Source organism: Rana temporaria, chromosome 1, assembly GCF_905171775.1.
Source record: "Rana temporaria chromosome 1, aRanTem1.1, whole genome shotgun sequence".
In the NCBI taxonomy this organism is placed as follows: domain Eukaryota; kingdom Metazoa; phylum Chordata; class Amphibia; order Anura; family Ranidae; genus Rana; species Rana temporaria.
This window is the reverse complement of record NC_053489.1, coordinates 487,836,129-487,853,091: the sequence shown is the minus strand read 5'-3', so window position 1 is coordinate 487,853,091 and position 16,963 is coordinate 487,836,129.

The window sequence follows — 16,963 nt, the reverse complement described above, 5'->3', positions numbered from 1 at the left end:
CACTGCAGTAAAAAGGAAACAATACTTATCGCTCTGCATTTTTCCTTTCCTGGTGACTAAACATGACAGCAAACATTTCATGCATACACACCAGGAAAGGAGCTTCGGGACAAATCACAACTGAACTCAGCCCTAATTCAGCTGCAGCTGTCAAAATCTGTAGCATGAAAAAGTAACAAAAAACAAAACTTCAAAATATGAAAGTAATTTTATTGGTCAACAAAACAAGGAAAGCAAAAAAAAGAAAAAATAAACAAAAATAATTAAATATAAAAAATAAAAATAAACAAAGGTTCATTTGAGACAGTAAACAAAATATGGTTTATGCTTTGGAAATAACACAATAGAGCCACAGACAAAGGATTGAAACATTAGTCACAACATCTATTATTTAGCAAAATATTTAGCAAAATAATGCAGCACAGACAAAGTGAACACTGTAAAAAAAAAACCTTGTTCAAAAACATATCTGTTTTGCAAAGACATTCTTGCCAGCCCCCACACACACAACCTGCTCTCTTCTCAGGACAGCTATCAAACGCTCTAGACATGCTTTATATAACATAGGCTTTTGTGTTAATGATGCAATTGAAAACACATGGACAAAGTTCAGTCTCTACTTTGGGTGAACGTGTAAGTGGCTACACCTGTTAAGGATGTCCTTAAATTGCTAACCCAAAAAACACGCTCTATGAGCATGCACAGAGACATCCAAGTGAGTTCACACACAAAAAGCAACATCAAAAAATCTAAGTCCTTGGGCATGCTCAGTTCACCAGAAATGCAGAGGAAGAAACATAAACAAAGCTGCAATGGCAGCTGAAAGCATGAGATCTCTGTTTTTTTCCCGATCTCATGCTTTCCAGCCTAAAGGACAGATGTGAAGTCTTATTGAATTATTACGTAAAAAAAAATAATAATAATTAAAACGCCCTGTCCCTAGTAGCTCGCACTCAGAAGCGAACACGCATGTAAGTCCCGCCCACATATGTAAACGCCGTTCAAACCACACATATGAGGTATTGGCGCATGCGTTAGAGCGAGAGCAGTACTTTTAGCACTAGACCTCCTCTGTAACTCTAAACTGGTAACCTGTAAAAAAAAACAAGCGTCGCCTATGGAGATTTTAAAGTCCTGAAGTTTGACGCCATTCCATGAGTGTGTGCAATATTAAAGCGTGACAAGTTAGGTATCTATTTACTCTGTGTAACATCATCTTTCACATTTCCCCCAAAAATTGGGCTAACTTTACTGTTTTGTTATTTTTTAATTCATGAAACCGTTTTTTTTTGGGCAAAAAAAAGGTGTTTTAGGAATTATTGCGCAAATACCATTGGAGATAAAATGTTGCAATGACCGCCACTTTATTCCCTAGAGTTTCTTCTAAAAAAATATATATATAATGTTTGGGGTTCTGAGTAATTTTCTAGTAAAAAAATATGATGATTTTTACATGGAGAGAAGGTCCAGAATAGGCGTGGTATGGAAGTGGTTAAATAAAACACTGGCATGGGTTTTTGTTACGCTGATCATGAAGGGGAACTCCGCACCAAAAAATAAAAAATGGCGGGTTCCCCTTCAGGAGCATACCAGGCCCTTAGGTTTGGTATGGATTGTAAGGGGGAACACCTACGCCGAAAAAACGGCGTAGGGGTTCCCCCAAGATCCATACCAAACCCTTATCCGAGCATGCCGCCTGGCCAGACAGGAATGGGGGTGGGGATGAATGAGCGCCCCCCCTCCTGAGCCGTACTAGACCGCATGCCCTCAACATGGGGTGGGGGGCCGGCATCTGGGGGCCACCTTATTAAAGGGGGCTCCCAGATCCCGATAAGCCCCCGTCCGCAGACCCGACAACCAACGGCCAGGGTTGTCGGGAAAAGGTCCTTGTCCCCATCGACATGGGGACCCCCCCATGTTGAGGGCATGCGATCTGGTACGGCTCAGGAGGGGGGGCGCTCGCTCGTCCCCACCCCCATTCCTGTCCGGCCAGGCGGTGTGCTTGGATAAGGATTTGGTATGGATCTTGGGGGGACCCCCACGCCGTTTTTTCGGCGTAGCTTTTCCCCCTTACAGTCCATGCCAAACCTAAGGGCCTGGTATGCTCCTGAAGGGGAACCCACACCGTTTTTTTAATTTGGCGCAGAGTTCCCCTTCATGGTCAGCGTAAGCTAAAAACAATTCAGTCATTCACGTGCGCCGCTTCAAGCCACGCAAAGGCAGCCACACCGCTTGATATTTACCAATATTTTGCCAACGTAGTGAACCAGAGTGCGTGAATGTCCAAAATTGCCGCTCACGCATAAGCAGTACACAAATAAACCTCCCGCAGGTTTAAATGTACTAGCAGGCGCAGCGGCTCGTTTTCACAAAAGTCACTTTCACTTTCAATTCGGTTTTTGGGTAGCTCGCAAGACTTATATATTGACTACCATGTGTGTGCCTATGTGCCTATGTGCCCTAACACAATATCCATGTTTACAACAAGAGAGGGCCCCTTTAATTTGTGAATGGCCATATCATGTTATAATTAACCCCATAGGTTCATCAATATCTTACAAAAAGGGTTGAAAAGACAGTATTTGGCCCCCGGGCTGCAGTGGACTTCAAATTATAATGCCACCTCACTTCCTGTCTAAGAATCCTGTTGTCAAAGTCACCACCTCGTAGATCCTGAAGAATCCTACCAAGAGCAAAAAAGGAAATCACCCCTGGTTTATATCAGTCCATAAGACTTACATGTTTACCTAAAGGTGTGTATAATAGTCCATCCTCTATGTAATAGAGGTGATCTTTTATACGTTCGGCTAAAAGTTATTTTTGTCTTTCTGACTTAAATGGCCCACATACATATATCAATAGATATACCGCACATTGTGTGTTGCAATTTACGAAATGCATGGATCTAAATGTGCCCCCCTTCCGGGAGAGTAAAAATCTCACCTTCTTGTACCCATTGGCATTGTTCACAGCCTCCACATCTAAGTGGCTAGTAACTAAACTGTCCCTAATAGACTTGATCTTGCAGAATACCACCTTAGGGTGAGTATGGACATATTCTGAGATATTGGCATCCTCACTGAGGAAAGGCCAGTTGTGTGTAAGGATCTCCCGGAACAGTTCCTGATGGGTGTTAAATCTAGTAATGACCCTTGTCGTATTAGTATTCCTCCGGGGTTTTTAGGTAAAAATCAGCTCTTCCCTTTTACGTTCTGTTGCTCTTTCGTATGACTTTTTACTTTTTTTTTTTTTCGTTAAACACAGACTAGTAGTCTGTCTCTGAGTGCTTTCACTTCCTGTTCAAAATTGTCTTTCCTTTTACGTTCCCCATGCAGCCTAAGGTATTGTCTATACGAAATACTCCATACCAGGTGGAGGCTACTGGCATGAAACATTGTGTTGCCTGCCGTTTATTTGCGGTACAGGGTAGTAGATAGCAAGCCATTGGCATTGACAATAATCATTACATCCAAAAACGAGGTGCGTTTGGAGAATACTGGAATGCATTGTAAACTTCAAATTAAAGTCTTTCTGTGACAAAAGGGCATGAACTTATACAGTTTACAATGGGGGCATGTCCATATGATGAGCATATTGTCTATATACTGTATTGTATCAAAGCCACAAAGGGATGTGGCTGAGATAGATCAACGCAGCCTCGTCTAAGAACATAGTCCTTTACCACCCCCACAGGTAGAGGTTGCCATACAACATATTAACATGTCCCCATCGCCACTCCTGCACCTGGAATTAAGTGGCTTCCCTAAAGAAAAAAATTGTGCATGTTAAATTTTGATGAAGCAATTTCACAATAAAATTCATCAATGCGTAATTGGTCAATTTGGCCTATTCATGCCACTTCCCTATTATAATTGAAAGATTCAAAACCCTATTTGGCATGGTAGGACTTTCAAGGCACAACAAGACCCAGAATTAAAATTAAAGTTTATTTATACACGTTTTGTATTACATATAAGATAAACTCTTGTTAAAATACTGTAGGTAATTTATTTTACATGAGTCTCCATAGTGCATTACTTACTCTTAATTGAGCATATGTACAAACTGGCATATTCAGATATTGTTAGCCAAAGCTTGATGCGTTTCCTGGAATATATCCACTTCTTCAGGAGCTAAAAAATTGAATAGATGAACAACTCTAGTTATAAAAATTGTGACAGGAAGTCAGGTAAATCTGTGGGTGTTGTCACAGTCGGGACATACATTTCTGCCTTGTTAGACAATACACCAATCATTATTAGGCGTCAGCTGCCAGAAATAGTCAGGAATGCTAAGGGCCGTTGGAAGACTCCAGCTGTTCAGAGTGAGGCAATTAAAGGCCTCTATAAAGTAGCCCAGAGGATAACCACTAATTGGCTGCATCACTCCTAAGGCTGTGTGAACAGGAGAGCAGTGCCAGAAATTCTCCTGATAAGGTGAGGAGACCATTGACTTTGTCCTGTGTTATAAATGTCAAAAGACTATTGTTTTGTGCTGTATGACCAGCACTGTCTACCCAGCAGTAGGCTGAGTTTGACTTCATAGATAGGTTCCTGTGTGGAAGGTAGACGCCCAGAGTGGCTAGGATTTATTTTATGTTTTGATTTTGTTTATGCTGTTTGGATGCTTGCAATTGTTTTCCAGCAAGATGGAAAAATAAACCAGAAACTTTGTTTTCAACCGTCTTCGACTGCCAGTCTGTATAAATTCAGTGTGTGGTGAACCCAACCAAGGGGGCACACACCCTGCTACCGAGCTAACCCCTCACAAAATATATACCATTTCAACATGTTCATAAAGTACATAATTTATAGTAGTACTTCTGTGCATGCCACATAGCATTTATAGTTACCCATAGGTGTGCACAGCCTATAGAGTTAGGGTGTGTGCCCCAAAGCTCAAACACACACACATATATATATATATATATATATATATGTGTATATATATATATATATATATATATATATATATATATATATAATTTTTTAATTTTTTATAATTTTCTAAACAGGTGTACAGATTACAGAGATTCCCTAACCCCTTTCTCTGCAGCCTCCAGTCGCTGAACTGGTGAATGAATGGGAAGTGTTTACAGTTTACTATGGTTCAGTTGTGAATGAATACAGTGAGTGATCAGAACCGGGGGCTGGCAATAAGGATAGCAGTCTACCCATCACTTGGCCACAATTTACAGGTGAATCACAATTGACGGGTTGTGGTCCCAAGTAGTTTCCTGAGCATGCACCAAATAAGGGAAAAATAACCAAAGGCCCACGCAAGGGGGCTCAACCGAAGGACCCCCCCAAAAGGTATCACAAATATAGGAAGGCCCCACACAGGTTAGTGCTGGATCAAACTAGCAGATTTTGAAAAAGAGCTCTAGGAGCAATTTATCTACAATGAAACAGATGGATTTTATGACACATACAGTAAGAGGGGGAAAAACGCTTTACTTATGGTCAAAAATAAATGCATTAATTGCCATAGTCTACATAAAAAATATTAATATAAAAATATAAGAATTTAGAAACCCACCTATATGTGGGAGCCCAAGCCAAGATTGATAAGTTAGTCCTATTACAAATTTTGATCGAAGGGATATTGTCCAGCAAGGCAACATGTGACATCTGGCTAGGGATGAGCCAAACACCCCCGGTTTGGTTCGCATCCAGAACATGCGAACAGACCAAAAGTTCACACGAACATTCGAACACCATTAAAGTCTATGGGACTCGAATGTGAGAAATCAAAAGTGCGAATTTTAAAGGGTAATATGCAAGTTATTGTCCTAAAAAGTGTTTGGGGACCCGGGTCCTGTCCTAGGGGACATGTATCAATGCAAAAAAAGTTTTAAAAACTGCCATTTTTTGGGAGCAGTGATTTTAATAATGGTTAAAGCGAAACAATAAAAGTGAAATATTCCTTTAAATTTCGTACCTGGGGGGTGTCTAAAGTATGCCTGTAAAGTAGCACATGTTTCCCATGTTTAGAACTGTCCCTGCACAAAATGTCATTTCTAAAGGAAAAAAAGTAATTTAAAACTACTCACGGCTATTTTTAAATTGTTGGGTCCCGGCAATACAGAGAAAAGTAATTGAAAAAAACGACAGGGGTCCCCCCCCTGTCCATTACCAGGCCCTTTGGGTCTGGTATGAATATTAACTCCTGCCATTTTTTTCAATTACTTTTATCTGTATTGCCGGGACCCGACAATTCATTAATAGTGCGAATAGTTTTAAATGACTTTTTTCCTTCAAAAATTACATTTTGTGCAGGGAGACAAAATTAAAAAAAATGCGTGGGGGTCCCCCCAAATTCCATATCAGGCCCTCCAGGTCTGGTATGAATATTAAGGTGAACCCTCCGTAATTAATAAAAAATGGCGTGGGGTTCCCCAAAAAAATCCATACCAGACCCTTATCTGAGCATGCAACCTGGCAGGCCGCAGGAAAAGAGGGATGATGAGAGCGCCCCCCTCCTGAGCCGTACCAGGCTACAAGCCCTAAACATGGGGAGGATGCTTTGGCGGTCTGTGACACGTCATGTGACATTTCTTTTATAATCGTGAGCGGGGCCACCCATGACAGGGACGAGTGACCCCGCCCCGTTCGGATTTAACAGGGGTTTCCAGCGGCTTCCCTGTGGTGTCATGGGAAACCTGTCAGCTGTCTGTGTGGTTTATTACCTTTTTTTAAAGTTTGAAAGTAAATTCAGCTTAGATTGATTGCAATGTCTTATTGTAAGGTAGGGAATTCTTTTTAGTGCATTTGATTTTAGTGTATTTTATATACGGCAAGATTTCGTCCATGAATAGGGCCATTTTATGGTGCATACCTACTATCTCCAAACCTGTTATGTGTGGGTGTCACTGCATGTGTGTCACAAGAATTCTCAGGGCTAGTTTAACCCTTTCATGCCTAAGCCTATTTCTGACATTTGGTGTTTACAAGTTAAAATCAATTTTTTTTGGTAGAAAATTACTTAGAACCCCCAAACATTATAAATATATATATTTTTAGCTGAGAATCTAGAAAATAAAATGGCGATTGTTGCAATATTTTACGTCACATTTTATTTGTGCAGCAGTGTTTTAAACACAACTTTTTGGGAAAAAGGACACTTTCATGAATCAAAAAAAAACAAAACAGTAAAGTTAGCCCAATTTCTTTGTATAATGTGAAAGATGATGTTATGCTGAGTAAATAGATACCAAAGATGTCACGCTTTATAATTGTGTGCACTCGTGGAATGGAGACAAACTACGGTACCTAAAAATCTCCATAGGCGACGCTTTAATTTTTTTTACGGTTACCAGGTTAGAGTTACAGAGGAGGTTTAGTGCTAGAAGTATTGCTCTTGCTCTGATGATCGCGGCGATACCTCACATGTGTGATTTGAACAACGTTTACATATGCGGGCATGACTTCCGTATGCGTTTTCTTTGCTGCGCGAGCTCGCGGGGACAGGGGCACTTTAATTTTTATTTGTTTGTCTTATTTATTTTTTATTATTAAATTGTGTTTTAAAAAAAATATATTACTTTTATTGCTGTCACAAGGATTGTAAACATCCCTTGTGACAGTAATAGGTGGTGACAGGTACTCTAGGTACTTTATGGCGATATCGGGGGTCTAAAATACCTCCAATCCCGAACAAACTTGCTTGAGTGGGGGCTTCCTCGATAGCCTAATTTGTTTTGCCATCCAGCGCGATTCAGAGAAAGAAAAACCGAAAGAGCTGACAGAGCCACGATGCCCATGAATCCTCGGGTAAAGCCCATGCAACTAGGTCTTTTGCACTCTCCACTCACTAGTGAAGAAAGCCTGGAAGATGCTGGAAAAACCTGTGTCTATATTGTGGGGCACTATCTTCAAAACTGCCCTGTGAGGCCCACAAAGATGAAGACCGTTCCCTCTACTTACCTTGCCAATTGTTCTGTAGGAAAGGGATTTTCTCATATCACCCCGTTCCTTTCACTTCTTATCCCTGGAAAGAAAATTCAAGTATCAGCTATAATCAATTCTTGAGCTTGCAGCTGCTTCATGGATAAAAACTTTGCTCTCCCTTTGCAAGCAAAAACACATCGGTTGTCCATCCATTTGGCCGATGGATCCTGTCTCAAGTCTGGGCCTATAATGCATACAACTTGGCCGCTGCTGGCTATATCTGATACTGGTCATCGGGAATACTTACGTTTGGACTTTTTTTTGGACATTATTCCGTCACCTCTGTTTCCTGTTAGCCTGGGCATCCCCTGGTTACAAGCCCACAATCCGCAGATAAATTGGGGATCAAGGGAAATTAAATTTTCATCCACCTACTGCCAGCAGTCCTGCCTTCATCCCATTTCTACGGTACCTGCACCCCTTCTGGGTGTACATACTGACTCTCCTGTGTCACAGCTTATACCGGCAGCTTATCATGAATTCCTGGAGGTTTTTGATAAACAGAAAGGAAACATCCTGCTTTAAAGCATCCATTCATCGCCCGTATGACTGCCCAATTGAAGTTTTGCCAGGCGTTTCATCTGGCCTTACACGTCCAGCATGGGCACTGGAATTTTCTTTGTAGAAAAAAAAGAAAAGCTCATACTCTGCGTCCCTGTGTTGATTACAGAGAATTAAATAAAATCACTGTCAAGAACAGATATTCTTTTCCTCTGGTTCCGGAACTATTCCAGTGCTTTAAAGCATCCACTGTAATCACAAAGCTTGACTTACGAGGCACATATAATCTAGTGCAGATCCGCAAAGTGAATAAATGTAAGACCGCCTTCCGCACTAGATTCGGACGTTATTAATACCTCATTATTCCCTTTGGGTTGTGCAATACTCCAGCAACATTTCATCATTTTGTCAACAATATTTTCAGAGACTTTCTTAACCTATTCCTGATTGTATATCTTGATGACATCCTTATCTTTTCTACTTTCATCACAGCACACAGTAAACACATTAAAAAAGTTCTCGACCGATTAAGAGACCATGGACTTACATACACAAATTCTGAGAAGTATGAATTTGAAAAAAAATGATCCAATTCTTGGGACTTATTATTTCAACTTCAGGTATCTCCATGGATCCCAAGAAAGCCAAATCTATCCTCAAATGGCCCACTCATATCGACATAAAGAGGATGCAGAGGTTCATAGGATTTGCCATTTTTTTTACCACAAGTATATTAAAAGATTATCTGCTATCATACCTCCTGTTACCCAGCTGACAAAACAGAATACACGTTTTCAGTGGACACCTGCAGCAAAAGCAGCATTTGATCAGTTAAAGATTCTGTTTACCACAGCACCTATCTTGCAACATCCAGATCCTGCATCACCATATGTCCTTGAGGTGGATGCTTCGGAGAATGCTATGGGTTACATCCTGTCACGGCACCAGGGAGTGAAGTCTCTGTTACACCCCATTGCCTTCTTTTCTAGGAAACTCAGCTCTGAAGAAAGGAATTACGACAGATAGAACTACCACTGCAGGTGGGGCAGGGCAAATGGTAAGGGGGAATAAGAAGAAAGAAGGACGGGAGGGAAAGGAGGGAAGGGTAGAACAGTTTTTATATCTGTAGCTCAGAGAAACAGTTAAAATCAGTTCAATAAAAGCTGATCTTTGGGATTAGATTCTGGAGACTTGAATCACCTGCAGGTTTCTCACGATGAGCATCAGTTAGGACATTTTTATTCATGATGTTTTGCTATCTTTACTATGGATTTTCACTTCTCCAGCTGTAGCAAGAAGATACTCAATGCTCTCAATGCCTTTGGAATAGTATGGATAACATGATGGGGTGAGATATTTATTTTTAAGTGTATTTGTGGGCAAAAAAAAAATGTAATACATTTAAAAAAAATGTGCATTTCCCCACCCCCCCTAAAAACTCTAAAAGTACAGAAAATGTCCTGCACTGGAATCACAAGCAGTGTTGTGATACAATGCTGTCTCCTCTGCAGAACTACGTTGTACATAACTATGTTCTGGCTTCAGCAGAGGAGTTCCTAGGGGGGTGCGGGGGGTGCGGTCCGCCCCGGGTGACACCCGCTAGAGGGGTGACACCATCCCGACTGCAGCGATGAGCGTCGTGGAATCGGAGCGCCGCGGTACAAGGAGGGGGTTGCGGGGTGACACTGCAGCACCATCCATCCCCTCCTCTCACAGCCACGGGCTGTTAGCGGTGGTCGGCAGTCGGCACACAGGCTCAGCCCCCTCCTCTCTGTTTGTTTGTACAGAGGGGGAGGGGCCGAGGGGACCTTCTGTCCATGTGCCGTGGCGCTGCCTGCGATGATCTGAGGTACTGAATGGGGAGGGGGGGTGTTTGCACCTGGGGGGATTTCACTGAAGGGGTGGGGGGCATGTACTAAGGGGGTGTTTGCACTGAGGGGGTTTTCACTAAGGGGGGTTTGCACTGAGGGGGGTTTGTACTAAGGGGGGGTGTTTGCACTGGGGGTGTTTGCACTGGGGGGTTGCCCCGAGGGGGTTTGCACTGAGGGGGGGTTGCACTCAGGGGGGGTTGCACTGAGGGGGGGTGTCTGCACTGAAGGGGGGTCTGTGTAACATGCAGGGGTCCAGAGGTGCAGGTGGCTGTGTAATGTAAAAGGGGTGCAGTGATGCAGGGTGCTGTGTAATGTAAAGGGATGCAGAGGGCTGTGTAGTGTAAAAGGGTCCAGAGGTGCAGGGGACTATGTGATGTAAAGGGGTGCAGAGGTGCAGGCGGCTGTGTAATGTAAAAGGGGTGCAGTGATGCAGGGTGCTGTGCAATGTAAAATGGTCCAGAGATACAGGGTGCTATGAGATGTAAAGGGGTCCAGTGATGCAAGGTGCTGTGTAATGTAAAGGGGTCCAGTGATGCAGGGTGCTGTGTAATGTAAAGGGGTCCAGAGGTGCAGGGGGCTATGTGATGTAAAGGGGTCCAGTGGTGCAGGGGCTGTGTAATGTAAAGAGGTGCAGGGTGTTGTGTAATGTAAAGGGGCCCAGAGGTGCAGGGTGCTGTGTAATGTAAAAGGGTCCAGAGGTGAAGGGGGCTGTGAGATGTAAAGGGATCCAGTGATGCAGGGTGCTGTGTAATTTTAAAGGGGTCCAGTGATGCAGGGTACTGTGTAATTTTAAAGGGGTCCAGTGATGCAGGGGGCTGTGTAATGTAAAGAGGTCCAGAGGTGCAGGGTTCTGTGTAATGTAAAGGGGTCCAGTGATGCAGGGTGCTGTGCAATGTAAAGTGGTCCAGAGGTGCGGGGTGCTGTGCAATGTAAAGTGGTCCAGAGGTGCAGTTGTGGAGAGGGGTACACAGTAGTAACAAAAAGATATTGAAGGATGCAGAGGTATGCAGGGGGCACAGTGGGGTGTTTTTACATTTTAACGAGGGGGTGCCAGATATTGGATCCGCCCTGAGTGCCAAATGCTCTAGGTACGCCCCTGGGCTTCAGTACCTTGCCCTCTTTTTGTGTCCATAACCCTTCTTTGTTTACATTATCAGAATTCCCTCCCTTGCTACACAAGCTGCCTGTTGTTTTCTTTGCTGTATAGTGACCAATGCTGTCACATGCATACATGTATTACTTTCCCATCAAACCAATTGTGATGCCTTGACTGTTGTATACAGAAAAAGAGCTCTTAATAGATGTAATTTTTGGGGTTGTATCTACATCAATACGGAACTGACATATTAGCAGCAGCAGCCCCAGAAAGAATTTTATTAGTCCGATTATTACATCAGGGGAGTAATAAGAGGTTTTTATTGATACAGGTAAAATAAAATAATCCTGGAACATTCTCTAGCCAAAGAGAGGGAGGTTTAAGGGTAAACTTAGTTGATGCCAAGGAGATAAACTTTGTATATTAGAAATTATATTTTAGATATACTGTAAATAACAAAATTTGCTGTGTATAATGAGAGAAATTGAAACATTGCTACGTAAAAATTATAACATAAAACTCAATATTTCTAAGCATTGTTGCTATCAATTAACCATTGTTCTAGTTGTCTTGAATGCCTTGTATGTTTTCTCCACATAATTCATACACAGGGAGCATTTATTGTTTCTTCTAAAATGGTATGCATTTTCATATTCAATGAAGCAATAGGTTCACAGTGAATTACTAAAGTGATTTAGCTGATGTTTTATTATTTAGTATTGTATACCGCTGAAGAAAATGACAGTTGATTGTATAAAACTCTTCTAGTACAGTATATGCACTACATAAAATCAACAAGCTAGTTAAATTTTCTCCTACACAGATGTATTGATCATAGCTATTTTTGTTTTGTTATTTTGGTGAACAACTTTAATTGCCAGCATGTACTCCATAGCTAACGTTATACCCAAAGGCATTTGTGTTGGATTGGGTAGGGAAGGGTTAGACCCTCTATAGATTTTTATTACTGTATGCTGTGTTTCAAATTTTGAGTTGTTATTCAACTGAGAGATGTCTAAGAGGAGATTTATTTTCCCTCAGATAGGTCTACTCACACCACTTGTTGTGTCCCAAGACAATGAAATATCCTTAATTGGGCACATAAAATAAAGGGGGGGGCAGCTATTTCATTATCTACCCAAAACTTTTTTAGCTTTTGATTTGTTCAAATATTTGTGACCACTATGATTTATCCATGATTTGGCATTCAGAGCCATATCAACAAACCCTAGCAATTTAAGCTCTCTTCGACCTTATGTAGGGCTAAGTGGACCAGAGCATTTAAGAGACACTCATAACAAGTGATTGAAGCAGAGGGAACTTCTGCTGACATGTGGCTAGTGCTGCAAGATCACAATTTTTGTCATTTACCCAACAAAGTTGTCACACCATAAATGTACTTATTACTATCCTTAATTGTCACCTTCTCACTCTGATCCCCCTGCATGGGTATACAGTTGATCTTCTTATGTGAACCTTTAATACAAGCTACCTATTGCACATGAAAACTGGACTCCCCCTCTAGGTCCTCGGGCTTAGGTGTCTTGTGCAGATCTTCGGCTCATACCGTTAAGTCTCTCAGTAGACATTTTGCATCTCCAAAATATTTAGTTGCACGTACCTTTACCCATGCATTTGTACCATGTTCTTTGTAGTGTACCCTACTGTCATGTTGTTTTGCTTACTACAATAAAAATCATTGTACCAGAAAAATTTGATAAACAACTGTTAGGTGTAAACTACATTTTTAATCATGCTTATTTATTTGCTTATGATAAAAAAAACAGAAGGGAGATCAGAGTTTAATAAAACAGTGTAACACATAAAAGATAATATAATTGAAAATAATTTCAGTAGGCAAAATAATGAGAGAGTGATTACTTAGGTAATTTAATTATATTAACACTAATAAAGTTGGGCTTGGATCTTTATTGATCTCTGGCTGTGAAAGTGTAAATCTTCAATATCACCAAAAATTACAACCAATAATTTAAGTTTGTTGATTTAGTCTTCCCAGTTACCATATATATTGCAAGCTGTTTTTATAAATCATTAAGAGCTTATAATGATTAAATGCTTTCTAGATAAATATAGTTTAGTGAGGGGGGATATTTTGCTATAAAAACATTGATATCCTTCCCATAGTAGAACACTATTAGTAGTGTTATGAACTGAACTGGGTCTGGTGTGTTACTAATGGAGCTCCTTGGGCTTCACTGGAAACAATGACATGGGCATTTACATACCTTTTCCTGACTATTGTTGGCAGCTCTATCTTCTCCAGGAGCAACTTCTGATAGAAAGTAAAATGCATACCTGCACTGTTAAGTTTCAAGGATTGCAGATGAATTTAGAAAGCTTCCCTCAATGCTTCTTTCTAAGAACTACAATGGCCTATGCTCAAAACAGGAAAGTTTTTCTCACATTTATGTATTTAAATATGCTTTAAACTCAGATGCCAGATGTAGTAAGTGGAGTAGCTAGATGCATAAGATGAATGTCGTGACATAAATTATAGCCACGCAGAAATAAGGCAGTGTTATCTAATTAAGTGCAATTTGTTCATACTTAACTGCAATGCATCTTTAGTATATTCTTAAAATGTGATTAGCTCTGTAATTTGCTTCTGCTTTAGAATTGGTTTTATTTCAGTCATTTGCACGTATTTGTCTTCTTTGCATTTCTTTACAGTACTTTTTTGTTTTATTCTAAGAAATAGATGAATCTGATTTAGAATTTATTATGAAAGAGGTGAGACTGGAGTAACAACCAAAGACATTTCTGAAAAACATAGGTAAGTCTACAGATAAATACACCCGTATGCAATTTTGAAGACAGCTCCATTTATCTGCTTGGAAGTTCCTAATTGTTTTGCAGATCTTTTAGCGATTTATAAATCTGTTGCCCTTGGACAGACTATTTTAAAAATCAATATGTGTTGGCAAAGTCAAGCTATTGAGTAGACAAGTGATAGTAAGCAGAAGTCACTACGACTCTATTAATTGATAAAGCCTATGAGCTAAAGGAAGTGCCGATAGCTACTGAAAAGATAGAAAAAATTTTTTTACTAACAAAAGTAATTTATATTGCTGTGATTACAAAAAAATACTTAATCAGACAACTATAAAAACTATAAACATCTGACGTGTTGTCTTTTCTTTTTTTCTTTAAATAGAAGTAAACATCTGAAAGCATCTGGAAGGGACAAACAGTTGACAGTTACCCCCCCCCCCTTTACACACACACACACACACACACACACACACACACACACTGCTACCACAATCATTTAACTGTATTATATGGAGGAAGCTTTTTTTTGGTATATTTTTTCTTATCAGATTATTCAACTGTGCAGTTCTCCTTGCTATAGCTTTGTGTAACACAAGTGGCTAATTTGAACAGTCTATGACAAGCACAAGACTTTTATGAATCCAGCCTGTCCTTACATATCCAAGTCAGCATATTACTAGGCTGATATAAATTACTTTAAAAAAGTTTTACTTTCAGGGTATCTAATCTTGAGTTGTTTGGAAATGTGAGATTTGAAAAAAACATAATTGCAATGATAGATTCTTAAAGCAGACTTAAATCTTGATGCATCAAATATCATTGGAAGTTTCTTTCCAACAAAGTCACTTTGCATGAACACTCAGACCAAATGATATGTGAAGTGGAAAAAATGGATAAAAGCATAAAACTGAATATTGATAAACAGTCAAATGATACACAAATAATAAAAGCATCAATAACACCATCAGAGGGGCGTGGTTTGGCCGCTCACGCTAATGGCCTCTTAACTCAGGAGCTCTGACAGGGAGAAGCTCTTGCCAGCCAGCACGCAGCGTTGTGAGTCCGGGAATCAACACAGACACCCGCCGCCTGTCACCAGGATGTCGCAGGGGAACGTCCGCACGCCACAATCCTGGAGCGGGGCAGCCCAAGAAGCTCACGGACTTCTTCCCAGGCACGAGCTGTGAGGAGTCCCAAGATGGCGCCGGAGGGAGCATGGATCTTTCTCCCTCTCCCACCTCAGAGCCGAGCGCTCATCCAGGCACTCAGGAGCCATTCCAACAGGACCAGAACCTGGAGGACAAGCAGTCCAACAAACGCCCAGCAGATTCCCCTGTGTCCTCACCAGCATCCAAGGGGCCAGTTAGTAAAAAACACTTTACTGCACTTGCGCACAGTGACCAGGCACAGACACTACACAAGTCACTTGCAGCTCTGTGACCGCCCTGCGTCAGAGCACATTATTAAAGAGATGCTTTTATCATTGAAAAAAGATCTCCAAACTGAGTTGTGCAAATCAGTATCAGAACTACAAGTGCAGGTGGATTAGCTGGAAGACAGAATGGATGTGACTGAGCATAAAGTGAGAGAATGTGTCTCTGCACATAATGTCCTAATAGACAGTTATCAGGACCGTGATGCTGACATACAATGGCTGAAAAACAAGGTCACAGATCTCGAGGATAGGTCCAGGAGGAATAACTTGAGATTTAGAGGCATCCTTGAGTCCATCACTCCTCCTGAAATACCACAATACTTCCTCCAACTGCTAAAAGCGCTCCTTCCTATGGAAAATGCCAGAGATCTGGTCATTGACAGAGCACATCGCATAGCTAAGCCAAATTCCCTCCTGGATACGGTCCCAAGGGACATACTGGCCAGAATAAATTTTTTCCATATCAAAGATAGAGCCATGGCTGCAGCACGTAAGGCAGGCAAACTCCCTGACCCATTCTCTCATATCAGCATATACGCTGATCTCTCAGCTGCCACCCTGGCCCGCCGCAGACAGTTTGCGCCTATTACTGCAGCGCTCCAGGAGAAAAAGATCATATACAACTGGTTCTTCCCCGCCACCCTGCAAATCACACATCAGGGGCAAAAATATATCTTAAAAGTGCCGGCTGATGCAAAGAAACTGCCCCGGCAGTGGGGCATCTCCATACCACCTGCAAAAGATGGGGGAAGATCCCTTATCCCTCACCCACAAGCTCAACCACGAAGCACTCCTCCCGGCTCAGGCTAGCATATCAACTCTGCACCCTGACTACACTTTCTACCAGCTACTGGCATAATATTGCTTATTGGTAGCATCTCATCTCCCCATGGTTTGGATCCCTGTACCTCGCACCCCTGCGCAACAGTTACTAACAGTTTGGTGTCTTCTTTTTGTTTTTCTTGACCCTAGGCCTAGGTGTCATTCTTTACTGACTGGTTATATTACCTATTCTGCTGTGTATTATTTAGCGGACGTAGTATATTGTTTGCAACTTATAGAGCAATTTAAAAGTGTTTATAGCTGTATTAGCACTACTTAGTATCTGTTTAAGCTGTGGTACATCCCTCCAACTGTGTGAACTTCTCCAATAAAAATAAAAATAAAAAAAAATAACCACATACCACAAGAGTGGCACATCCCCCAACTCTTCACACCGCTATCACGCGCTAGCGCACTAGAACTCCGGAGATGTCTCTGAAAATAGTTTCCCTGAATGTAAAGGGTCTAAACAGCCCCTACAAATGCTCTCTGTTCT